This window comes from Rhinoraja longicauda, chromosome 14, assembly GCF_053455715.1.
Source record: "Rhinoraja longicauda isolate Sanriku21f chromosome 14, sRhiLon1.1, whole genome shotgun sequence".
Taxonomy (NCBI): domain Eukaryota; kingdom Metazoa; phylum Chordata; class Chondrichthyes; order Rajiformes; family Arhynchobatidae; genus Rhinoraja; species Rhinoraja longicauda.
The window spans coordinates 4270070-4297437 of NC_135966.1; the positions used below are offsets into that span (position 1 = coordinate 4270070).

A 27368-nucleotide genomic window follows, 5' to 3' on the forward strand; every position below is an offset into this window, starting at 1 on the left:
GGTCCGCCTTAACCAACCTGATCTCCCGCTGGCTGAGCACTTCAACTCCCCCTCCCACTCCCAGTCTGACCTTTCTGTCATGGGCCTCCTCCATAGTGAGGCCCACTGGAAATTGGAGGAACAGCACCTCATATTTCGCCTGGGCAGCTTGCAGCCCAATGGTATGAACATCGACTTCTCCAACTTTAGATAGTTCCTCTGTCCCTCTCTTCCCCTCCCCCTTCCCAGATCTCCCTCTATCTTCCTGTCTCCACCTATATCCTTCCTTTGTCCCGCCCCCCTGACATCAGTCTGAAGAAGGGTCTCGACCCGAAACGTCACCCATTCCTTCTCTCCTGAGATGCTGCCTGACCTGCTGAGTTACTCCAGCATTTTGCGATAAAAAACAATGCTTTGTGCTCTTGATACAAATGCCCCTCAAATGTGCAGGCAAATTAGTTTCTCCTGGCATCATGTCCATCATGGACTGTGTGGGCCGAAGGGCCAGGTTCTTGCCCAGAGTCGGTGAATCGAGGACCAGAGGACATAGGTTTAAGGTGAAAGGGAAAAGATTTAATAGGAATCTGAGGGCTAACCTCTTTGCACACAAAGGGTGGTGTGTGTGTGTGTCGAACAAGCTGCCAGAGGAGGTAGTTGAGGCTGGGACTATCCCAACATTTAAGAAACAGTTAGACAGGCACATGGATAGGACAGATTTGGGGGGATATGGGCCAAGCGCGGGTAGGTAGGACTAGTGTAGCTGGGACATGTTGGCCGGTGTGACACACAAGTTGGGCCTGTTTCCATGCCATGTCACTCCATCACTCTATGACTCTATGAATAAAACAAGAGAGGGTTGAACTTGCAAAGTGCAGCCTACGCCTGTGTTCAGGCTGTGGAGTTTCCAGTGGTCCCCGCCAACTATGACTACATCACAGTCAAGCAAGGAAACAAAACGAGCAAAGGAAATTGTTCTTATCAAAACTAACACCAAAGCTAACAGCGTAAAAGAAAACAAACCCTGACAAGAAACATGTTCTCCCTGAATCAAACTTCCTCAAGATTCAGGAAAGGACAATTATTTCGAATCTTTCACGCCCCATCTCTCAAAGACAATTCAGGATAAAAAAATATTCCAGTGAGGTTTTTTTTCAAATTCGGCCAGGAACAAAATCAGCTTTCTTCAAAAGATAAAGAGTTTAGTACTTTCTTTGCAAAACCGCAAGGATATAAATCCAGCGATAATATGACTACGTAGACGAGAAAGAGGCTATTTGGATTTAAGTTACAAAAGTAAATTAGGTTGTTGTGAGAGCCAGGACTTAGCAACAGCATTCTGGCCTGTGTTTAAGAGCCTGTTGTAGCGACCATAGAGAATGGTCCAGGTCGTCGAACCCTCGGATTGGCCAGCGAGGTCACGTGTGAACGCGACCATGGGGATTGGTCCAGGGAGCGACATCGCTGATTGGCCAGCGATGTCATGTGCGCGTTTGGCGCCCGAAATAGTTAGTTCGGCGAAGTCTTCGAAGAAGACAGTAAGTTTTTGATGGTTGTCCTTGTTGTTGTTTAACTCTGTATTCGAATATTGCGGCTGCAATAAACTTCTTCTACAACCAACAAGTTTCCGGACTCGCCATATTGGTGACCCCGACGTGATCTGGACGATCACCGACTATGCAGGGACCCGACGCCTCGTCGGCGATGGCCGCGCCGGGCACACCGGAGTCAAGCGCGGTAAGCGTTCACCTTCCGTGGTTTTGGACGCACGCACCGCAATCTTGGTTTATACACACCGAAGCTCAATTTCATATAAAGAAGATATCGGACGACTCCACGAGGTATTACTACCTCGTCAGCGCTCTATCATCGGAGACGACCACGCGCGTGATGCGGTTCATCGTTAATCCACCTGCGGAAAGCAAGTACGAGGCCCTGAAGAAAGTATTACTGCGAATCTTCGGGTTTAATAAGCATGGTGGTGCGGCAAGACTTCTGCACCTACCGGATCTTGGAGACCGACTGCCTTCCGTCCTCATGTCCGAAATGATGATGCTAGCCGGTGAGCATACGGATTGCCCTATGTTCGAACAGGCATTCCGCGAGAAGCTTCCTGAGGATGTCCGACTGCTGCTCACGGATTGTTCTTTTAAGGACCCCGAAGCATATGCAGCGAAAGCGGACGCGCTCATAGCGGGAAAAAACAAGGCAAAGGACCAGGCAAGCGGTTCGATCAACAAGGTCTCGACATCAGTGACCACGCCACAGCGACGGCAAGATGGCGCCACGTCTCCCGCCAATTCTCCGAAAGCCCGCCAAAAAGATCCGCACAAGCGCGGCTGGTGCTATTATCACCTACGATGGGGTAGCGAATCCCGCAACTGCCGCTCACCTTGTACCTTCGCGGGAAATGCCTCGGCCGATCGTACATAGGGGCAGTTACGATTGGCCAGAACCGGCGCCTCTATGTCCATGATCGATTCACGGACACAGAATTTTTGGTGGACACGGGAGCCATCGTCAGCATAGTGCCGCCGACCGACCTCGAAACCAGATCGGGTAAGACAGGTCCCACCCTCATCGCGGTTAATGGCAGCCCAATTCGCACTTTCGGTATACGGAAGATGTCCCTTGTGTTAGGCCTCCGCACGTACGAATGGCCATTCATCATAGCCGACGTCAAACAAGCGATCTTGGGAGCAGATTTTCTCTGGGCTTTTTCACTGGTCCCTGATGTCCGCGGTAACGACCTCCGACCCTCCGCCGAAGATGAGCACGTCGCTCCGACAATCGCCTCCTCGCCCAGCCCTACTGTCCAGGCCGTCGTCGCGGCCCCCGACTCGTATGCTGAGATTCTGGCAGAGTTCCCAGAGCTGCTCGTCCAACGTTTTGACGCACCTTCAGCTAAGCACGGTGTGGTCCATCACATCCGCACCGAAGGCCCTCCTGTTTTCGTTCGGGCCAGGAGGCTACCGCCAGACAAACTGGTGGTGGCACGGGCAGAGTTCAGGAAGATGGAGGAAATGGGAATTGTTCGTCAGTCTGACAGCCCGTGGGCCTCGCCGTTACATATGGTCTCCAAGGCATCTGGGGGGTGGAGACCATGTGGCGATTATCGGCGTCTCAATGCTGTCACCACGGCTGATCGCTACCCCATACCGCACCTACAGGACTTTTCATCTGGGCTGGAAGGAGCGGTGGTGTTCTCCAAAATCGATTTGGTGCGAGGATACCACCAGATCCCGGTGCGACCGGAGGACATACAGAAAACTGCAACGATTACTCCGTTCGGGTTGTTTGAATGGTTGCGTATGCCTTTCGGTTTAAAGAACGCGGCACAGGCTTTCCAGCGACTGATGGACCGCGTGGGCCGGGGTTTACCCTTTTTGTTTCTTTATTTAGACGACATCCTGGTTGCCAGCCCCTCAGTGCAGGAACACCAGGCCCACTTGCGGACCGTGTTCCAGCGGCTCCAAGACCACGGGCTCATAATCCAACCCTCCAAATGTCAATTCGGCCTTCCTGCTCTTGATTTTCTAGGGCACAGAATTACCCCTGCCGGCGCCTCCCCTTTGCCCGAAAAGGTGGAGGCTATCCGGGCATTTCCTAGGCCCACCACAGTAAAAGGGCTACAGGAGTTCGTAGGCATGGTTAATTTCTACCATAGGTTCGTCCCGGCAGCGGCGCGAGTCATGCGCCCGCTTTTCCAATGCCTTGCAGGGAATCCGGTAGAGTTGATATGGTCCCTGACCGCAGAGTCGGCTTTTACAGCAGCTAAGGCAGCTTTGGCAGACGCCACCATGTTGGTCCACCCGAGCCCCTCCGCCCCCACGGCCCTGACGGTTGACGCCTCTGACGTGGCGGTGGGCGGGGTTCTGGAGCAGCAGGTCGGTGGCCGTTGGCAGCCTTTGGCGTTTTTCAGCCGGCAACTAAATTCGGCTGAGCTGAAGTATAGCGCATTTGACCGAGAGCTTTTGGCCCTCTATTTAGCTGTTCGTCATTTCAGGTACTTCCTTGAGGGCCGCCCATTTGTGGCCTTTACGGACCATAAACCATTAACATTTGCTTTTGTCAAATTGTCTGACCCATGGTCGGCCCGCCAACAGCGGCACCTGACTGCTATCTCCGAATTCACCACCGATGTCCGTCATGTCGCGGGTAAGCTTAATGCCGTTGCTGACGCCCTGTCTAGACCTGCTTTTCCCCCTATTTCGGCGGTGGACTGCGAAGTGGATCCCCAGGAGCTTGCGGAGGCACAGCTTCTAGCGGATACCGCTTCGGCATACCAGTCCACCACTTCGGGATTGAAGTTGGCCCAGGTAGCTTGTGGGTCAGAAGGCACAAAAGTCTGGTGCGATGTTTCTCTTCCCCGTCCCAGGCCGGTAGTACCGCCCTCCCTTCAGCGCCGGGTTTTCGATGCCATTCATGGGCTGGCGCACCCGTCCATCCGCTCCACCTCGGTTTGTCTGGCATGGCCTACGGAAACAGGTAGCGGGTTGGGCGCGTGCCTGCGTTCCCTGTCAGACCGCTAAAGTCCAGCGCCATGTCCAGCCCCCCGTACAGGATTTCGAGGTCCCGGCTGTTCGTTTTTTCCACATCCACGTGGATTTGGTCGGTCCTTTGCCTTCCTCCCGGGGCTACACCCACCTCCTCACGGTGGTGGATCGGTTCACCCGGTGGCCAGAGGCTTTCCCATTGTCTGATATTTCGTCAGCGTCTTGTGCTAGGACTTTGGCCCTTCATTGGGTAGCTCGTTTCGGGGTCCCAGCAGTTATTACCACTGACAGAGGCCCACAATTCACTTCGTCCCTCTGGGCCGCGCTCGCAGAACTGTACGGGTCCAAGTTACAACCCACGACTGCATATCACCCCCAGGCAAATGGACTCGTAGAAAGGTTCCACCGCCAACTTAAGGCATCCCTCAGTGCAAGGCTTGAAGGCCCGGACTGGGTAGACCAGCTCCCTTGGGTTCTTTTGGGCATCCGGACTGCTCCTAAGCTAGATCTCGGTGCGTCGTCCGCAGAGCTAGTATATGGCTCGACACTTCGAGTACCCGGAGATCTGTTTCCGGACCCTTCAGACCAGCTGCCTACAGTCCCATCAGTGTTAGCATCTCTCCGGGAACGGGTGGGCTCCCTGGCTCCAGTTCCGACTTCACGTCATGGGTGTCCCATGGTACATGAACCGCCTTCCCTGAAGGACTGTGAGTTCGTTTTTCTGCGAAAAGATTCCCATCACGCCCCGTTGCAGAGGGTCTATCAAGGGCCGTTCCGGGTTTTGCGTAAGGGAACGGCTACCTTCACCTTAGACATGTGCGGCAAGAGTGAGCTCGTCTCGGTGTCCCGGCTCAAACCTGCACATTTGGATCCGGATCAACCAGTCCTGGTCGGTCAAACCCCTAGGAGAGGCCGACCTCCGTTAGTTCCGCTCAGTCCAGGACCCCCCGTTCCGACAGTTCCTCCAGGACCCCCCGTTCCGGTAGTTCCTCCAGGACCTCCCGTTCCGGCTGTTCCGCCAAGTCCGGAACCCCCGGCTCCTGTGGTTCAGGCTGTCCCTCTCCGTACTCGTTATGGTCGCGAAATCCGGCTCCCTGCTAGGTTCCGCACCTCGGGTTCTGGGGGGGGTCATGTAGCGACCATAGAGAATGGTCCAGGTCGCCGAACCCTCGGATTGGCCAGCGAGGTCACGTGTGAACGCGCCCATGGGGATTGGTCCAGGGAGCGACATCGCTGATTGGCCAGCGATGTCATGTGCGCGTTTGGCGCCCGAAATAGTTAGTTCGGCGAAGTCTTCGAAGAAGACAGTAAGTTTTTGATGGTTGTCCTTTACCTTGTTGTTTAACTCTGTATTCGAATATTGCGGCTGCAATAAACTTCTTCTACAACCAACAAGTTTCCGGACTCGCCATATTGGTGCAATTCAAGTGCAACATTGAACTTCAAACTATATGACTGTTCTAGATCAGTGTGGAGGGGGAAGGGTGAAAGGGGAAGGGGAAGGGGAAGGGGGGAAGGGGAAGGGGAAGAGGGAAGAGGGAAAGGGAGGGGGAAAGGGGAAGGTGAAGGGGAAGGGGAAGGTGAAGGGGAAGGGGAAGGGGAAGGGGAAGGGGAAGGTGGGAAAGGGAAGAGGGAAGAGGGAAGGGGGAAGGGGGAAAGGGAGGGGGAAAGGGGAAGGTGAAGGGGGGAAGGGGAAGGGGGGAAGGGGAAGGGGAAGGGGAAGGGGAAGGGGAAGGGGAAGGGGAAGGGGGAAGGGGAGGGGGAAAGGGGAAGGTGAAGGGGAAGGGGAAGGGGAAGGGGGGAAGGGAGGGGGAAAGGGGAAGGTGAAGGGGAAGGTGGGAAAGGGAAGAGGGAAGGGGGAAGGGGAAAGGGGGAAAGGGAGGGGGAAAGGGGAAGGTGAAGGGGATGGGGGGAAGGGGAGGGGGAAAGGGGAGGGGGAAAGGGGAGGGGGAAAGGGGGTGAAGGGGAAGGTGGGAAAGGGAAGATGGAAGGGGGAAGGGGAAAGGGGGAAGGGGAAGGGGAAGGGGAAGGGGAAGGGGAAGGGGAGGGGGAAAGGGGAAGGTGAAGGGGAAGGGGGGAAAGGGAAGGGGAAGGGGAGGGGGAAGGGGAGGGGGAAAGGGGAAGGGGGAAAGGGGAAGGGAAAGGGGAAGGGGAGGGGGAAGAGGGGGGGGGGAGGAGAGGGATGCTGCACCAATGCAGGAGAGGTTTGGGCCCAACGGGTCCACTTGATCTAGTGTTCCCATAAAATCTTTCCCCCTCACCTTAAACGTGTGTCCTCTGGTTCTCGATTCCCCTACTCTGGGCAAGGGATTCTGTGTTGATCTGTGCCTCTCATGACTTTATACACCTGGTGCACCTTTTATACACATTGTCATGTACCGACAATAGACAATAGACAATAGGTGCAGGAGGAGGCCAATCGGCCCTTTGAGCCAGCACCGCCATTCAATGTGATCATGGCTGATCATTCTCAATCAGTACCCCGTTCCTGCCTTCTCTCCATACCCCCTGACTCCGCTATCCTTAAGAGCTCTATCTAGCTCTCTCTTGAATGCATTCAGAGAATTGGCCTCCACTGCCTTCTGAGGCAGAGAATTCCACAGATTCACAACTCTCTGACTGAAAAGGTTCTTCCTCATCGCAGTTCTAAATGGCCTACCCCTTATTCTTAAACGGTGGCCCCTTGTTCTGGACTCCCCCAACATCGGGAACATGTTTCCTGCCTCTAACGTGTCCAACCCCTTAATAATCTTATACGTTTCGGAGCAACAATATTCTTCCTTACAGCAGCATAACATGCCTGCAAACACAGTACATTCACAGTGATAATATCTCAATGATAAAAATTACATAATTCAATGCAGGAGGGATTTTATTGTTTATTATCACTTTCTATATGCGTGCATAAACTTTCATAGGAACACTAGTATCGAAGGAAGCGGAGGTCACTGCTTGTGGACAGAATCACACACAAGTTAACATGAGGCAGAACAATGTTTTGCCTTATATTTTCACCCCGACACTCTCGGACGAAAATTAAAACCAGACCCCACTGCGGGCTGCCTCTGAGACGCTTGAATCTCTCTCTACCCCCTTTCCAAACAAACTTGAACCTCCAGAAGGGCCTCCTTAAAAGCCCAGAGTCGCTCGTCAGCAGTCTAAATTTAGCGCTCCTTGGCAGCAGCACAATAAGTTGTGAAGTTATCTTAAGTGTCTTTGAGAGTCACCGGCAGCTGTCGCTTCTCAGCCAAGTGTCTGACACTAGTGTAACCGGACTTTAAAGTCACTCATTTGCAACAGGCGATTAATCCTTAAGCCTTCGATCTAGCAAGAGAAAAGAGCTTAATGCAAGGCAGAATAAAGGCAGATCAACGACTGTGATTAAAGAGAAACAGGTCACTTAAAGTAAATGGAGTTTGTCTGCATCTTACCTTTCAGTCTTTGGATCTGACAAGGGAGAGAGAGAGAGAGAGAGAGACCAGGGTGTGTCAGGAATATGCAGCAGCACTTACTTACTGCCTACAGTCTGTGGGCTGGGCTGGGCTGGGCTGGGCTAACAGGCTCAGAGTTTTCCAAGAGTACATCCCCCAGCCAAACTCAACCGCAGGCCTGAAGAATTTCCTGGACCCAGCACAGAACGCAAGCCCTGAAGCCCGAGAACTCATTCCATGACCACATTCTGCTCAGCCAAGCAGTCTGACTCTGCTCAAATTCCAAAGAGGGCAGCAACAGAGAAGGCAGACACAAAACAAAAGCTGGAGTAACTCAGCGGGTCAGGCAGCGTCTCTGGAGAGAAGGAACCGGAGGACGTTTCGGGTCGAGACCCTTCTTCAGGCTGAGAGTCAGGGGAAAGGGAAACGAGAGATATAGAACGACAAGGCTTGCATACACTGGAATTTAGAAGGATGAGAGGGGACCTCATCGAAACGTATAAGATTATTAAGGGGTTGGACACGTTAGAGGCAGGAAACATGTTCCCAATGATGGGGGAGTCCAGAACAAGGGGCCACAGTTTAAGAATAAGGGGTAGGCCATTTAGAACTGAGATGAGGAAAAACTTTTTCAGTCAGAGAGTTGTGAATCTGTGGAATTCTCTGCCTCAGAAGGCAGTGGAGGCCAATTCTCTGAATGCATTCAAGAGAGAGCTAGATAGAGCTCTTAAGGATAGTGGAGTCAGGGGGTATGGGGAGAAGGCAGGAACGGGGTACTGATTGAGAATGATGGCGGTGCTGGCTCGAAGGGCCGAATGGCCCCCTCCTGCACCTATTGTCTATTGTAACTGAATGAAAGATAATAGCTGTGGGCGAGGTGAAAACGAGTTGCAGACAATGAGACTCAACAAGACTACTTTGAAGGTAGTATGAGTTGGGTGGGGGAGGGATGGAGAGAGAGGGGATGCAAGGGTTACTTGAAGTTAGAGATATCAGTAGTCATACTGCCGGGTTGTAAGCTGCCCAAGCGAAATATGAGCCAAATACTTGCATTTCGCCTCACTATGATGCAGAACAAAGAAGGTGGCTCGGTTGATTAAGACCCTCTTTCGCTCACCAAGTCCACACCGACCAGCGATCCCCGCACACTAAGACCAGGGGCCACAGTTTAAGAATAAGGGGTGGGCCATTTAGAACAGAGATGAGGAAAAACTTTTCCAGTCAGAGAGTTGTGAATCTGTGGAATTCTCTGCCTCAGAAGGCAGTGGAGGCCAATTCTCTGAATGCATTCAAGAGAGAGCTAGATAGAGCTCTTAAGGATAGCGGAGTCAGGGGGTATGGGGAGAAGGCAGGAACGGGGTGCTGATTGAGAATGATCAGCCATGATCGCATTGAGTGGTGGTGCTGGCTCGAGGGGCCGAATGGCCTACTCCTGCACCTATTGTCTATTGTCTATTGACAAGTTCGACAATGAATCCTCTCAACTATCCTACACACACTAGGGACAAATTACACTCGTACCAAGCCAATTAGCCTACAAACCTGTACGTCTTTTCTTGTGTGTGTGTGTGGGAGGAAACCGGAGCACCCGGAGAAAACCCACGCAGTTCATGGCACGGGGGGAATGCACAAACTCCATACAGACAGCACCCGTAGTTGGAATTCAGAATGATCAAAGATGAAATGCATTTGCTGAAATTAAAATCAAGGAGAGGATTTTCGTGGAATGACCTGAAAAATGATTGTCACAAAAAATACCGGGATTATTTGGGTCTTTCAGGGTCCTGCTGTTGTATCAATGATTGTGGATCATGAGGAATCCACGTGCACATGTTCCTGAGATATAGGAGCAGAATTAGGCTTGGATGATCTATTTTCCCCTCTCAACTCCATTCTCCTGCCTCCTCCCCGTAAACCTTTGACGCCTTTACTAATCAAGAATCTATCAATCTCTGTGTTTAAAATCCCAAAAGTGCCAGAGTAATTCAGCGGGTCAGGCAGCATCTCTGGAGAACGTGTATAGACAAAAGGTTCTGTAAGAAAATAACTGCAGATGCTGGTACAAATCGAAGGTATTTATTTCACAAAATGCTGGAGTAACTCAGCGGGTCAGGCAGCATCTCAGGAGAGAAGGAATGGGTGACATTTCGGGTCGAGACCCTTCTTCAGACTGATGACAAAGACTTCTTAGGCAAAGGTTCTGATCAATTGAGATACAGGAGTGTTCCATAAATTCATAAGTCATAGGAGCAGAATTATGCCATTCGGCCCATCAAGTCTACTCTGCCAATCGATCATAGCTGATCTATCTCTCTCTCTCAAGCCCTGAGAGTTATGGGGCGATGGAACTGTAGAGCATGGAGACAGATGCCTTATCCGTGCCAATTTTGCTGCAAGGCCTATATCCTTCCTATCCATATATCTGTCCAAATGCCTTTTAAAAGTTGTAATTGTACCTGTTCCAATAGCCCCATGGGAACTTGACCGAGAATCAAGAGTGTTTATTTTGTTCCTCCTGCTCTTTGTGTTTAGCTCAGATTTCCAACATGCGTTTAATGTCTCCAGGCTTTAGTTTAGTTTAGTTTAGTTTAGAGATACTGTGCGGTAACAGGCCCTTCGGCCCACCGAGTCCGCGCCGACCGCACTTTAACGCTATCCTACACACACTAGGGACAATTTACATTTATACCGAGCCATTTAACCTACAAACAATAGACAATAGACAATAGACAATGGGTGCAGGAGGAGGCCATTCGGCCCTTCGAGCCAGCACCGCCATTCAATGTGATCATGGCTGATCATTCTCAATCAGTACCCCGTTCCTGCCTTCTCCCCATACCCCCTGACTCCGCTACCCTTAAGAGCTCTATCCAGCTCTCTCTTGAATGCATTCAGAGAATTGGCCTCCACTGCCTTCTGAGGCAGAGAATTCCACAGATTCACAACTCTCTGACTGAAAAAGTTTTTCCTCATCTCAGTTCTAAATGGCCTACCCCTTATTCTTAAACTGTGGCCCCTTGTTCTGGACATCTTTGGAGAGTGGGAGGAAACCGAAGATCTCGGAGAAAACCCACGCAGGTCACGGGGAGAACGTACAAACTCCGTACAGACGGCGCCCGTAGTCGGGATGGAACCCGGGTCTCTGGCGCTGTGAGGCAGCAATCTACCGCTGCGCCACCGTGCCGCCCTATGTTGTGTGTGTGTGTGTGTGTGTGTGTGTGTGTGTGTGTGTGTGTGTGTGTGTGTGTGTGTGTGTGTGTGTGTGTGTGTGTGTGTGTATGTGTGTGTGTGTGTGTGTGTGTGTGTGTGTATGTGTGTGTGTGTGTGTGTGTGTGCGTGTGCAGTCAGCCCTGACCTGGAGCCAGGACCCTCCCAGTCGATGCCGGGTGCTTCTCGCCTGAATCATCGGGGCAGCTGCTTCCCTTCATAAATAGCTCTTGTAACAACACACAACGCCTCATGTCACTTCCCGAAAATAATGCACTGGAATATGCTTTGCAAGCCCAGCCTAGCTGCCAACTTTGGTTCTGAAAATACAAGAGGCTGGAGAAAACAAATATAATGGGCAGTGTAAGATTTGAGAAGTTTTCCCTCATTCTGAAATCAACACCAAACCAAAGAGCTGCAGTTTGGGCATTTTAAACGGGAGACTGGGGCTGATAGCGGAGAAAGGCTGCGGTCAGTTTACCAAGGGATGTCACAATCTGTGGGTCCTAAGATGGCCGCAGGACCTCGTGACCAGCCACAAAAGTAAAAACCTTACAGCCCAGTCTCTAGGTTACTGCAAAGCCACGGCCAGAACAATGGATGGATATTGGCCATGCAGAAGCCTGCGAAACCAGGTCGAAGTCCAGACACTGGGGCGCTGACATCAGCATACTCACAATGCCCCAAGCCGACCTACACAGTTAATCTCGTTAAGGGGGCACAATAGCCCATAGAAAACTACCTGGTAGGTGATGGGAAACCAGTTAAACCCATCACCTCGCAACGAAATACCAATTAACACCGTCTGGCCATCCCCGGTACCCCCGGACATAAGCGCAGATCAGAGAGAAAACTCAATACATATCTTTTCAACAAAGAGATCCCGAGATCTGGCGGGAGACAGGACGGGTCAGAATAGTATAACTGGCCACGACTTTTGGGTTTTAAACTCATGCAAGAAAGAAGTCAAACGGATGCAGGAGGAAGAAAAGATAAGGAATACTGGGTAAATGCATGTAAATGTAAGTAAATGTCTAAGTAAATGCCTGTATTGAATGTGTAACCTCCGGAAATGTCGGATGGGTTTGTTTAAAAAAGATGTTTTGTAAATGATATTTATTACTTGAATAAAGTATTTTTTGATATAAAAAAAAAGAAAGAAAAAAAAAGAAAAGACAGGCAAGAAGAAGCGAAGTGCAAGAGAGAGGAACCGGCACGCAACACGAGGAGAAATACTGCAAGAAAACCTGCAAGGAACGCAAGAAACGGAAGGAAGAAACTCAGGGGACAAGTACGACCCTCACGGAAAGCAGCGGAGAAGCAGCACGAACAGCCAGTAACCCCAGTAATAGCCCCCATGGTGAGCATGTACCCCGATCCTGCATATCCTGGACATAGTTTAGTGTAGAGGGGAGGGTGGTTTGAATAAACGTGGGTGTGTAAAGAAATATGTATTGGTCAATTTTGCGATGTGTCGTACGTTCCCCATCTTACAGTCGTGTATATGTCTTGTAGAACTGTGCGTTTTATGATTCATAGTCAAAAGTATTCATGTAATTCGGTATGTGTCTTATAGATATGTCTTATTGAACTGTATAAGTATTCATGGACAATAGTCCCAAGCGCTCAATAAAAGCCTTTTCCATTTAAACCCTGGTCTTCAAATCTGGTCTGGTTGAGTTTTTTTCTGCACTATAAACGCTCCTGCATCTAAGTCCAGTGTCTAGAACCGTAAGGGGTGAGTGGGTCGAACCACTCGCGGGGAACCAGTGTGCGCGGCCTGGTCAAGGGATCAGAGCAAGGCACGGGGACCTTAGGTCGGGCGAAAGCTCGGCGCAGAAAACCCCTTACAGTAGCAAGAAATCGCAGAGAATTGTGGACGCAGCCCAGACCATCACACAAACCAACCTCCCTTCCACTGACTCCATCCGCACTTCACGCTGCCTCGGCAAGGCCAGCAGCCCAGACCATCACACAAACCAACCTCCCTTCCACTGACTCCATCTACACCTCACGCTGCCTTGGCAAGGCCAGCAGCAGAATCAAGGACCAGTCTCACCCCGATCACTCCCTCCTCTCCCCTCTCCCATTGGGCAAGAAGTACAGAAGTGTGAAAACACACACCTCCAGATTCAGGGACAGTTTTTCTCCCAGTTATTAACAGGCAATTGAACCATCCGACCACAACTGAACCATACTACCACAACTGAACCATCTTACCAATGAGGTAGATGGCAGTCCTGACCTCCCATCTACCTCATTGGAGACCCTCGTACTATCTTTAATTGAACTTTACTGGATTTCGCCTTGCACTAAACAGGACTGGAAGGTCTGAGCTATAGGGAGAGATTGAGCAGGCTGGGTCTCTATTCCTTGGAATGCAGGAGGATGAGGGGTAATCTTATCGGGGTGTATAAAATCAGGAGAGGAATAAATCAGCTAGATGCACAGAATCTCTTGCCCAGAGTAGGGGAATCGAGGACCAGAGGACTTAGGTTCAAGGTGAAGGGGAAAAATATTTAATAGGAATCCGATAGGTAACTTTTTCACACAGAGGGTGGTGGGTGTTTGGAACAAGCTGCCAGAGGAGGTAGTTGAGGCTGGGACCATCCCAACGTTTAAGAAACAGTTAGACAGGTGCATGGATTGGACAGGTTTGGAGGGATTTGGACCAAACGCAGGCAGGTGGGACTAGTGTAGCTGGGACATGTTGGCCGGTTTGGGTGAGTTGGGCCGAAGGGCCTGTTTCCACGCTGTGTCATTCTATGACTCTATGACTGAACGTTATTCCCTTTATCCTGTATCTGCACACTGTGGATGACTGGATTGTAATATACAGTCTCCTCGTTGACTGGATAGAAAGCAACTAAAAAGCTTTCCACTGTTCCTCGGTACACAAGATAATAATAAACTAGACAAAAAAACAAGCAAATGTCTATTAAATGTCGTAATTGTACTTGTTTCTATAGCTTCCTCGGGTAGCTCTTTCCAGATGCGGACTGCCGAATGGAGCGACTGGGCTTGTATTCATTGGAATTCAGAAGGATGAGAGGGGATCTGAGAGAAACATATAAAATTCTTAAGGAATTGGATAGGCTAGATGCAGGAAAATTGTTCCCCCTTCTTGGGGGAGTCCAGAACCAGGGGTGAGTCACAGTTTAAGAATAAGGGGTAGGCCATTTAGGACTGAGATGAGGAAAAAAACCTTTTCACCCAGAGAGTTGTGAATCTGTGGAATTCTCTGCCACAGAAGGCAGTGGAGGCCAATTCACTGGATGTTTTCAAGAGAGAGTTTTAGATTTTTTTAGATTTAGAGATACAGCGCGGAAACAGGCCCTTCGGCCCACCGAGTCCGCGCCGCCCAGCGATCCCCGCACATTAACACTAACCTACACACACTAGGGACAATTTTTACATTTACCCAGTCAATTAACCTACATACCTGTACGTCTTTGGAGTGTGGGAGGAAACCGAAGATCTCGGAGAAAACCCACACAGATCACAGGGAGAACGTACAAACTCCGTACAGACAGCACCCGTAGTCAGGATCGAACCTGAGTCTCCGGCGCTGCATTCGCTGTAAGGCAGCAACTCTACCGCTGCGCCACCGTGCGGGTTTTGCTCTTAGGGCAAATCAAGGGATATGGGGAGAAAGCAGGAACGGGGTACTGATTTTGGTTGATCAGCCATGATGATATTGAATGGAGGTGCTGGCTCGAAGGGCTGAATGGCCTACTCCTGCACCTATTTTCCCATGCTTCTGTGTTTCTCTGCCCCTCTCGAGTGTTAAAGTTGCCCCTGAGATCCCTCTTGAATCTCTCCCCTCTCACCTTAAGCCTGTGCCCTCTAGTTTTAGAATCCTCTCCACTGGGAGAGAGACAGACAGTGAGCTTATTTCACCTTGTCCGTTCCCGTGAGTCCGACTTCTCCTTCACTGAAGGGTGCAGGGATAGAACGGCAGTGAAACCCCCGCCCCAGGATTCAGCAGCAGACACTTTTAAAGCAATACCACATTTCCTCAGTTGCCAAGCATCATCAGGCAGCCGAGGCTGACTTTTGCTCAGTCAACTTTCACACGTTAGAAACAGAAACATAAATAGAAGTTAGAGACAGCTTGGCTCCTGTGGACTTGCTGTTAATAGCAATCAAAGTACTTCAGAAATTATGCTATTAGCTCATTAAAAGTTCAAAGAGATAGCTCTCCGTCCAAACACATTCCGTCTCAAAACCCCGCACTTATTTTTATCACTGTCATATATTACATCTTCTACACCAAGTCCTGGAGTGAGGGCGTGTCGGCTTGAGAGGGAGAGATAGATCAGCCATGATTGAATGGCAGAGTAGACTTGATGGGCCGAATGGCCTAATTCTGCTCTGATCACTTATGAACTTAGACAATAGACAATAGGTGCAGGAGGAGGCCATTCGGCCCTTCGAGCCAGCACCGCCATTCAATGTGATCATGGCTGATCATTCTCAATCAGTACCCCGTTCCTGCCTTCTCCCCGTACCCCCTGACTCCACTATCCTTAAGAGCTCTATCTAGCTCTCTCTTGAATGCATTCAGATAATTGGCCTCCACTGCCTTCTGAGGCTGAGAATTCCACAGATTCACAACTCTCTGACTGAAAAAGTTCTTCCTCATCTCAGTTGTAAATGGCCTACCCCTTATTCTTAAACTGTGGCCCCTTGTTCTGGACTCCCCCGACATTGGGAACATGTTTCCTGCCTCTAACGTGTCCAACCCCTTAATAATCTTATACGTTTCGATAAGATAACTTGTGGACTTATGGAACACTCCTGTATCTCAATTGATCGGAAACTTTGTCTGTACGTGTTCTCCAGAGAAGGAGTGGGCGACGTTTCGGGTCGAGACCCTTCTTCGGATCCTTCTTCTCGAGCCGAAACGTCACCCATCACTTCTCTCCAGAGATGCTGCCTGTCCCGCTGAGTTACTCCAGCATTTCGTGTCTACCTTCGGTGTAAACCGGCATCTGCAGTTCCCTTGAACACGTTTTCCACACGGACAGAGGTGTTTCCAATGGAACAGAAGACCGTACAGGACGCTCCCTGATCCGCCGAGTTCCATAGACAATAGACAATAGACAATAGACAATAGACAATAGACAATAGACAATAGACAATAGACAATAGACAATAGACAATAGACAATAGGTGCAGGAGGAGGCCATTCGGCCCTTCGAGCCAGCACCGCCATTCAATGTGATCAAGGCTGATCATTCTCAATCAGTACCCCGTTCCTGCCTTCTCCCCGTACCCCCTGACTCCGCTATCCTTAAGAGCTCTATCGTTTCGGGTCGAGACCCTTCTTCAGTCCCATTGTAGGGTGGGCGAGAAGAAAGCTGAGAAAGGGGAGAGGTGGGACAAAGCGTGGCAGGTAATAGGTCGACACGGGTGAGGGGAGGGGGGCGGGTTGGCATTCGGATGAAGAGTGATTGGGCGGCATGGTGGCACAGTGGTAGAGTCGCTGCCCCTGCAGTGCTTGCAGCGCCAGAGACCCGGGTTCCATCCTGACCACGGGTGCTGTCTGTATGGAGGTTGTAGATTCTCCCCGTGACTGCGTGGTTTTCTCCGGGTGCTCCGGTTTTCTCCCACACTTCAAACACGTGCAGGTTTGTAGGTTAATTGGCCTCAGTAAAATTTGTAAATTGACCCTAGTGTGTGAAATAGTGTTAGTGTACGGGGTGATCGGTGATCAGCGTGGACTTGCTGGGCCGAAGGGCCTGTTTCCGCGCTGTACCTCTAAAGTAAAGTCTGAAGATGGTTGGAACAAAGGCCAGCAATAAGAACAGTGGTTGTGTGAGAGGTTTGAGGAGGGGCCCTCACGGTGGTGCAGCGGTAGAATTGCTGCCTTACAGCGCTTACAGCGCCAGAGACCCAGGTTCGATCCCGACTACGGGTGCTGTCTGTACGGAGTTTGTACGTTCTCCCCGTGGGATTTTTCCGAGATCTTCGGTTTCCTCCCACACTCCAAAGACGTACAGGTTTGTAGGTTAATTGGCTTGGTATAGGTGTAAATTGTCCCTAGTGTGTGTAGGATAGTGTCAGTGTGCGGGGATCGCTGGGCGGCACGGACTCGGTTGGCCGAAGGGCCTGTTTCTGCGCTGTAACTCTAAGCTAAAACTCTAAACATTGCGGATTATGTTGCCGGAGCGGGGAAGGTAGAGGTTGGGGGAGGGGGGGGTGTGGGTTGGAGCGGAGAAATAGGTGGGAGTCCAAGTGGGGAACAGGGGAGGGAAGGAGGGGGAAGAGAGAGAGTTGAGGGGGTGTGGGAGAAAGATCATCCACATTCAGTAACCCGTGCCTGCCTTCTCCCCATACCCCTTGATTCCGCTAGCCCCTCAAGCTCTATCTAACTCTCTCTTAAACTCAACCAGTGAATCGGCCTCCACTGCCCTCCGTGGCAGAGAATTCCACAAATTCACAACTCTCTGGGTGAAAAAGTTTTTTCTCACCTCAGTTTTAAATGGCCTCCCCTTTATCCTTAGACTGTGTGGCCCCTGGTTCTGGACTCACCCAACATTGGGAACATTTTCCCTGCATCTAGCTTGTCCAGTCCTTTCATAATTTTATACGTCTCTATAAGATCCTCTATTAAAGACAGAGGACAGCTCGGATGTCAAAGAATGGAAGGTCTCATGTTGGGATGAGCAGATGCAGTGGAGACGTGGGATTTGTGAACAGGGAACATCGTCTTTGCAATTAGCATTCTTGCAAACCTAAGCCTAAACCCAAAACCTATTAAGACTATAACACGTAGCATATTGTGCAAATTAGAATAACACTACCCACACCGCTATGCAAAGCTGGGCTTGATCCTGTGCAGAAGATAGACACAGAGTGCTGGAGTAACTCAGCGGGTCAGGCAGCATCTCTGGAGAACATGGATAGGTGACGTTTCACAGAGTGCTGGAGTAACTCAGCGGGTCAGGCAGCATCTCTGGAGAACATGGATAGGTGACGTTTCACAGAGTGCTGGAGTAACTCAGCGGGTCAGGCAGCATCTCTGGAGAACATGGATAGGTGACGTTTCACAGAGTGCTGGAGTAACTCAGCGGGTCAGGCAGCATCTGTGGAGAAAAGGAATAGGTGGCGTTTCGGGTCGGGACCCTTCTTCAGATTGAGAGGCAGGGGTGAGGGAAACTAGAGGAATGATAAGATACAGAACTGATCTGAGCAGCAGTGTGCAGTGTGGTCTCAGTGCATGGAAGGATTTCCACGCAATTAATACGATTGCTGTCTTCTGTATCATTGTTGTGCTTTGGCAGGTAGCCCGCGGGCTGCTGTTGCAGAGATATTAAGCACTGCACTGAATAACCTTGGAGAGAGGCCAGGTGCTTCAAAACATATGCTTGCTCTTTGTTGAAGACTAACAATGACTAACACATGTGGAGATGTTGCATGTAGCATTATATCACCTGAATACGTGCTTTACTTACCAACAGATGTACTGCGATCATTTCTTCCCTACTTAACTCCTTCCACAGTAATGACATTTTCCCACACATTGAGCTCTTTTTTGCCAAGCAACAGTGGCACAGTGGGTAGAACCACTGCCTCACGGCGCCAGAGACACGAGTTCGATCCTGACCCCGGGCGCTGTCTGTGTGTGGAGTTTGCACGTTCTCCCCGTGACCGCGTGGGTTTCCTCCGGGTGCTCTGGTTTCCTCCCACATCCCAAAGTCGTGCGGGTTTATACGTTGTGTCAGAAGGAACTGCAGATGCTGTTTTACACCGAAGATCGACACAAAATGCTGGAGTAACTCAGCGGGACAGGCAGCGTCTCTGGAGAGAAGGAATGGGTGACGTTTCGGGTCAAGACCCTTCTTCAGACTAGAACATACTGTAGATAGGCCATGTTTTCAACGTCAAAGTTCAACAACTGAGATACAGTGAAAAGCTTTGTTATGTGTGCTGTCCAAACAGGCTATAGGTTACGTGTAGGAAAAAACTGCAGAAGCTGGTTGAAATCGAGGTAGACACACAATGCTGGAGTAACTCAGCGGGACAGGCAGCATCTCGGGAGAGAAGGGATGGGTGACGTTTCGGGTCGAGACCCTTCTTCAGACTGATGCATGCTATAAAAGCAGGCTGTGGGTTAATTGGCTTCGATAAAATTGCAAATTGTCCCTAGTGAGTAGGATAGTGTTAGTGAACAGGGATCGCTGGTCGGCACGGACCTGGTGGGCCGAAGGGCCTGATTCTGCAAGGTGTCTCTAAAGTCTAAAGTCTAAAATCTAAAACTATGAACGTCTATGAAGCCTCTTTGGTCGCATGAAGGGCATCAGGATTTTTTTGTAATAGTATTGGGGTTATTAAGTCATTTAATTTTTATCTGTTAAATATTATCCATGTGTTCAATGTCCGTTATGTTGCTGCAAGTAGCAATGCCATTGCTCCATGGTCAGCTCACGTGACAATTAAACAATCTTGATTCTTGTTAACGGATTAAGTTCACAAGTTCATAAGTGATAGGAGCAGAATAACGCCATTCGGCCCATCTGGTCTACTCCCCCATTCAATCATGGCTGATCTGTCTCTCCCTCCCAATCCCATTCTCCTGCCTTCTCCCCATTACCCCTGACACCTGTATTAATCAAGAATCTGTCTATCTCTGCCTTAAGAATATCCACTGACTTGGCAACTTTTTCAGTCAGAGAGTTGTGAATCTGTGGAATTCTCTGCCTCAGAAGGCAGTGGAGGCCAATTCTCTGAATGCATTCAAGAGAGAGCTAGATAGAGCTCTTAAGGATAGCGGAGTCAGGGGGTACGGGGAGAAGGCAGGAACGGGGTACTGATTGAGAATGATCAACCATGATCACATTGAATGGCGGTGCTGGCTCGAAGGGCTGAATGGCCTCCTCCTGCACCTATTGCCTATTGTCTATTGCCTCCACAGCCTCCTGTGGCAGCTTAACATTACCTGCTGCTCAACCTTTACTTAGACTGGACAATCTCCAAAGACGTACAGGTTTGTAGGTTAATTGGCTTGGTAAATGTAAAAATTGTCCCTTGTGGGTGTAGGATGGTGTTAATGTGCGGGGATCGCTGGTCGGCGCGGACCCGGTGGGCCGAAAGGGCCTGTTTCAGCGCTGTATCTCTAAACTAAATCTCAAAGCCAAAGTATGAGATAATTGGCATATCAAACATAAAACCCAGATAAACAATGGTAAAGCACTATCCAATATTCCAATCGAACAACAATTCGGTTTAACTGAAATGTAATAAATATTGGAATCTCAGTCAAAACTGATTATATTTTCAATATCACTCAACTGTAAAACAGACTTTGCAATTGGCTGTCAATAGTAGAAAATTGTTGGTTTTCATTTTCATTCGGTTTCATGGGGAAAAAAAAAACGTGGTTTCCAGATCAGAAGTTACTCTTAAAGTCATAAGGAATAGGAGTAGAATTAGGCCATCAAGTCTACTCTGCCATTCAATCATGGCTGATCTATCTCTCCCTCCTAACCCCATTCTCCTGCCTTCTCCCCATAACCCCTGACACCCACACTAATCAAGAATCTATCTATCTCTGCCTTAAAAATATCCACTGACTTGGGCTGCACAGCCTTCTGTGGCAAATTCCCTTGTTCTGGACTGCCCCAACATTGGGAACATGTTTCCTGCCTCTAAGAAGATAACTGCAGATGCTGGTACAAATCGAAGGTATTTATTCACAAAATGCTGGATTAACTCAGCAGGTCAGGCAGCATCTTGGGAGAGAAGGAATGGGTGACGTTTCGGGTCGAGACCCTTCTTCAGACTCTAACGTGTCCAACCCCTTAATAATCTTATACGTTTCGATAAGATCCCCTCTCATTCTTCTAAATTCCAGTGTATACAAGCCTAGTCGCTCCAGTCTTTCAACATATGACAGTCCCGCCATTCCGGGAATTAGCCTAGTAAACCTACGCTGCATGCTAGTCCCCACATTGTCATATCTACCAGCCTCTAACTGAGCCTCAAGCTCATCTACTTTACTTCCTATACTTCGCGCATTCATATACAAGACTTTTAATTGCTTACTCACCTCACCCTTCACATCGATCCCTATTACACTGGGCCATACTCCCCTATCTCCTTTGTGAGGTTGAAAAGGGAACAGCATTTATTTTGATTCTGAGGAATCATGGAAGCTGAGGGAAGGTTCCCGCTGTGTAAATCTCAGACGACTGAACACATGTTTCCAAAACCCCTTGTCGAGACTTCAGAGGCAAGAAAAAAACAAGAGAGAAACAGGCAACGATTCTCCAACAATCAAAGGCTCGTTCAACATCTTGGGAGCCAGCGGAAGGCAGCTGTTTTTCTCTTCACGACTGGCATCAGTTGATTGAAGCGCTGGTATTAAATGCAGGCAGCTGAACACTAATTAATCTGCTGGAATTGATCTACCGTTAATTGGACATGGTTACAAAGACCAGTGGGAGGCATTCAGGTGCCAGAGAAAAGACATATTGGCTTTCTGCTTTACTCTCCCTGAAAGACAGGGGACAGGATTTATACAGCTTCCAATATAGGCTTTTTCTGATTTGCAAAATACTGTTTTTCAAAGGACAGTTTACAGAGGACTTAACGTTCTTCCCAGCAGCACTTTCCTTCATTAGTTTAGTTTAGTTTAGTTTAGTTTAGAGACGCAGCTTGGAAGTGATGTGAAGGGTGAGACCCTTCGGCCCATCCAGGCCGTGGTGGTTATTGAGGAAAGCACAACAACACCATTTAAATGATATTTGGACAGGTAAAGATTGAGAAGGACGTCAGCCAAATGCGGGCGAATGGAACAGGCTGAGATGAGGCCTATTGGTCGGCATGGACATGTTGGGCCTGCTTCATAGGCCTGAGCCTATGATTCTACGACTATGACTCTAGCTTGGATGGGCTATCATGGTCAGCATGGATGAGTTGGGCCGAAGGGCCTGCTTCCGTCCTGTTTGACCCTACGACTAAGACTCTAGCTTGGATGGGCTATCATGGTCAGAATGGACAGGTTAGGCTGAAGAGCCTGCTTCCGTGCTGTTTGACCCTACGACTATGACTCTAGCTTGGATGGGCTATCATGGTCAGCATGGACAGTTTGGGCCGAAGGGCCTGCTTCCGTCCTGTTTGACCCTACGACTAAGACTAGCTTGGATGGGCTATCATGGTCAGCATGGATGAGTTGGGCCGAAAGGCCTGCTTCCGTGCTGTTTGACTCTACGACTAATTCCCGGAATGGCGGGACTGTCATATGTTGAAAGACTGGAGCGACTAGGCTTGCATACACTGAAATTTAGAAGGATGAGAGGAGATCTTATCGAAACGTATAAGATTATTAAGGGGTTGGACACGTTAGAGGCAGGAAACATGTTCCCAATGTTGGGGGAGTCCAGAACAAGGGGCCACAGTTTAAAAATAAGGGGTCGGCCATTTAGAACTGAGATGAGGAAAAACTTTTTCAGTCAGAGAGTTGTGAATCTGTGGAATTCTCAGCCTCAGAAGACAGTGGAGGCCAATTCTCTGAATGCATTCAAGAGAGAGCTAGATAGAGCTCTTAAGGATAGCGGAGTCAGGGGGTATGGGGAGAAGGCAGGAACAGGGTACTGATTGAGAATGATCAGCCATGATCACATTGAATGGCGGTGCTGGCTCGAAGGGCCGAATGGCCTCCTCCTGCACCTACTGTCTATTGTCTAAGACTCTAGCTTGGATGGGCTATCATGGTCAGCATGGACAGGTTGGGCCGAAGGGCCTGCTTCCGTGCTGTGTGAGTCTATGATCCTCTGATGATGACTCTGACTTAGAAGGGGCATGTTGGTTGACACTTCACCCGCCTGCTCCTGGGCTCTTCAATTGTACACAAGCCGACAGGTTTACACTTCCATTTCTATTTTTTGATGCACGTGTCTAAAACTCAAATCTTGCACTAGGCCCGCGCCCTGGCTGAACCGCCTGTGTCTTGTTTTATTTTCCTTCCACGCTCCCTCTCCGATGCTGAATTGCTCATCGCTCTATAGCCGTGAAAGAAGGCAGGTAGTTAGAGCATCAGCCCCAGTGTGAATCAGGTAACAATGTGTGGGTGTCTGCAACAATCATTCTTGTCAATGGCTTCCTGTCGCGAAGCAGAGGTCACCTATTCACTGGCTAGAAAATATGACGGCTCTTTGTGCAGTGAAGAGTTATAGAAAGCATTCCCGGCTAATACTGTGGAATTCTCTGCCTCAGAAGGCAGTGGAGGCCAATTCTCTGAATGCATTCAAGAGAGAGCTGGATAGAGCTCTTAAGGATAGCGGTGTCAGGGGGTATGGGGAGAAGGCAGGAACGGGGTACTGATTGAGAATGATCAGCCATGATCACATTGAACGGTGGTGCTGGCCCGAAGGGCCAAATGGCCTCCTCCTGCACCTATTGTCTATTGTCTACAATACGGGACAGGCTAATACGGAAAGCATTCCATTCCCTTGTGAAGTACAGCTCTTCAAACCTGTGCAAGGCGCACAAAGTGACTTTGGTCAGTTTACTGACAGTGCTCTCTTGACTTGGGTCCAATGTACGGTTGCCAACTGTCCCGTATTAGCCGGGACAACCCGTATTTTTGGCTAAATTAGTTTGTCCCGTACGGGACCGCCCTTGCCCTGTATTAGTAGGATTGCCAACTTCCTCGCTCCCAAACAAGGGACAAAGGGTGACGTCACCGTCCCGCGCCCCACTTGACCTCACCCAGCCAGCGGCCACGTGCTCCCGCTCCACCAATGGAGGCCTCCCCCCTCCTTTCCTCTCCTCTCCTCTCCTCTCCTCTCCTCTCCTCTCCTCTCCTCTCCTCTCCTCTCCTCTCCTCTCCTCTCCTCTCCTCTCCTCCTCACTCCTCTCGTCTCGTCTCTCCTCTCCTCTCCTCTCCTCTCCTCTCCTCTCCTCTCCTCTCCTCTCCTCTCCTCTCCTCTCCTCTCCTCTCCTCTCCTCTCCTCTCCTCTCCTTTCCTCTCCTCTCCTCTCCTCTCCTCTCCTCTCCTCTCCTCTCCTCCCCTCCTCTCCCCTCCCCTCCTCTCTCCTCTCCTCTCCTCTGCTCTCCAGAGTGCTGAAGTAACTCAGCGGGTCAGGCAGCATCTCTGGAGAACATGGATAAGTGATGTTTCACAGAGTGCTGGAGTAACTCAGCGGGTCAGGCAGCATCTCTGGAGAACATGGATAAGTGATGTTTCACAGAGTGCTGGAGTAACTCAGCGGGTCAGGCAGCATCTCTGGAGAACATGGATAGGTCTTGCTTTGGGTCGGGAGAGGGGGTGATCGATGGGCAGTGTGGGAAAGAGGGTCTTTTTTTGCATATTGTGTCTCTAAACTAAACCATACATAAATACAAGGTCTACACAAAATGCTGGAATAACTCAGCGGGTCTGGCAGCATCTCGGGAGAGAAGGAATGGGTGTCCCGCTGAGTTGCTCCAGCATCTTGTGTCTACCTTCGATTTAAACCAGCATCTGCAGTTCTTTCCTACACATAAGTACAATCAAGTCATCCTCAGGTATAATGGGTCTGGTTTACAGATGCAGGATGGAAACAGGCCCTTTGGCCACCGAGTCCACGCTAACCATCGATCGCCCGTTCTATCTTATCCCACTTTCTCATCCACTCCTCACGCACGCCAGAGGCGATTTACAGAGGCCAATTAACCTACAACCCCGCTCGTGGTTGGGATGGAAGGCCGGGGGAGATACAGAGTGCAGAATATAGTTGTCAGCACATCAGGTCCGGAGAGAAAGCTCGCTGCCTGCAGTTGGGGTAGAGGAGAAACTGACTGGACCCTGGTGAGTTGGTAGCTGAGGATTTCATTAGCAAGCACACCAGAAGACAATTAATAGCTTCTCACACAGTGAGAACTTGTCACTTTTCAGAAGGTAAAAGGCCAGTTCCATCGTCTGAAGTTGAATAACATGCGGACATCTCTGCCTGATTCAGACTGATCCTAGTGGCCTGACGTCTTGCTGAAATGTCAAAGTAATGATGAGCGGCCAAGGCTTCAGCAGTACAGAGAAAGCACTGGATAGTTCTCCAACCCACACATGCTGATTAGAGTGCAGGCATTTGCTGCCCTCCTCACAGTGACTCCAAACACCCCCTCACTGTGATGGAGGCAACAAAACTTCCACTCTCTTCCCCACGCCCACGGACAGACAGCTCGTCCCCGACCGACCCGCACAGTCCCCGCAAGGGGATGGAAGTCCCCCCGGCCGAGCCGCACCGGGCGCTGAAACGTCTCGCGGCCGAGCCGGGCGGTGGAAGGCCCCGCGACCGAGCCGTGCGCAGCTAAGTCCCGCGGCCGAGCCGCACCGGGCGATGAAAAGTCCCGCGGCCGAGCCCCACCGGGCACTATTAAGTCCAGCGGCCGAGCCGCACCGGGCGATGTTAGGCCCTGCGGCCGAGCCGCACCCTGCGCCGTGAGGAAGAGACCTAAAAGAGAAAGGTTTACCCCACCCCCCCCCACACCCCCCACCCACACCACCACCCCCCACACATACTCAACCAAAAACAAAAAAAAAAACATCCCAACACCGACACACAACAAAAAAAAAAAGGAAAAAAGACGAACAGACTGCTAGCGAGCCGCAGCTGTTAGGCACCGCCACATGGAAAATAGGTGCAGGAGGAGGCCGTTCGGCCCTTCGAGCCTGCACCGCCATTCAATATGATCATGGCTGATCATCCAACTCTGTATCCTGTACCTGCCTTCTCCCCATACCCCCTGATCCCTTTAGCCACAAGGGCCACATCTAACTCCCTCTTAAATATAGACAATGAACTGGCCTCAACTACCTTCTGTGGCAGAGAATTCCACAGATTCACCACTCTCTGTGTGAAAGAAAACTTTCTCATCTCGGTCCTAAAAGACTTCCCCCTTATCCTTAAGCTGTGACCCCTGGTTCTGGACTTCCCCAACATCGGGAACAATCTTCCCGCATCTAGCCTCTCCAACCCCTTAAGAATTTTATATGTTTCTATAAGATCCCCCCTCAGTCTTCTAAATTCCAGCGAGTACAAGCCTAGTGTGAAACGCACACCTCCAGATTCAGGGACAGAGTCTTCCCAGCTGTTATCAGACATCGGAACCATCCTATCACCAACTAGAGAGTGACCCTGACCACCCATCTACTTCACTGGAGAACCTCGGACTCTTTACATTGGACTTTCCTTCGCACTAAATGCTATTCCCTTTATCCTGCGTCTGCACACTGTGGACGGCTCAGTTGTGATCACATATAGTTGTCTCGATGACAGAATAGCACGCAACAAAAAGCTTTTCACTGTACCTCGGTATACATAACAATGATAAACTAAATTACACTAAAGTAAAGCTAAACTAAGGTAAGTGCTGGAGTAACTCAGCGGGTCAGGCAGCATCCCTCAGCGGGTCAGGAGCTCCCCCCATGCCTGGTCCTCCTTTGTGTCACCCCCCCGGTCCTCCTTTGTGTGTCCCCCCCCCCCCCCCATGGAGGTCCCCCAAGGTCCTCCTTTGTGTCACCCCCCCAGTCCTCCTTTGTGTCCCCCCCCCCCCTCCCCCTCACAGCGGTGATCCCCCCCCCCGGTCCTCCTTTGTGTGTCACCCCTCACAGCGGTGATCCCCCCCCCCGGTGCTCCTTTGTGTGTGTGTGTCCCCCCATGGAGGTCCCCTAAGGTCCTCCTTTGTGTCACCCCCCAGTTCTCCTTTGTGTCCCCCCCCCCCGGTCCTCCTTTGTGTCCCCCCCCCCCTCCCCCTCACAGCGGTGATCCCCCCCCCCCCCGGTCCTCCTTTGTGTGCCCCCCCCTCCCCCTCACAGCGGTGATCCCCCCCCCCCCCGGTCCTCCTTTGTGTGCCACCCCCCACGGAGCTCCCCCCATGCCGGGTCCTCCTTTGTGTCTCCCCCCCCCCCCCCCCCCGGTCCTCCTTTGTGTGCCCCCCCCCACCCCCCACGGAGCTCCCCCCATGCCGGGTCCTCCTTTGTGTCTCCCCCCCCCCCCCCCCCCCGGTCCTCCTTTGTGTGCCCCCCCCACCCCCCACGGAAGTCCCCCCATGCCGGGTCCTCCTTTACGAGCTGTAACAAACAAAGCAGCAGAGCTCTCTGTCTCTGTCTCTGTTGTGAGTTTGCTCTATTGTGGGCTGCTCTACTCTGCAGGGGCCACAGCTCCATCATGGTGGGTTGTTGCATCTCCTCTCTGCTCTCTGGGGCTTCATTAGCCGCGCTATCACACGCTGAGGCTCAACACCCCCGGCCCCTCACACTCCCCACACT

The 27368-nt window shown here is 50.6% G+C and overlaps 1 protein-coding gene across 6 annotated transcripts in view; it reads right to left on the bottom strand.

The window, feature by feature from the left end:
- sgcd (sarcoglycan, delta (dystrophin-associated glycoprotein)) overlaps positions 1 to 27368 on the bottom strand; it is a 231276-nt gene that overhangs the window by 109453 nt on the left and 94455 nt on the right. The window contains exon 1 of one of the 6 annotated variants that reach the window (XM_078411039.1): positions 7904 to 8012. The exons of the other annotated variants lie outside the window; for them this stretch is intronic. The gene's annotated coding sequence lies outside the window, so the exon portion shown is untranslated. Of the gene's footprint in view, positions 1 to 7903; positions 8013 to 27368 lie in introns of those variants that run through there. 6 annotated transcript variants of the gene reach the window in all.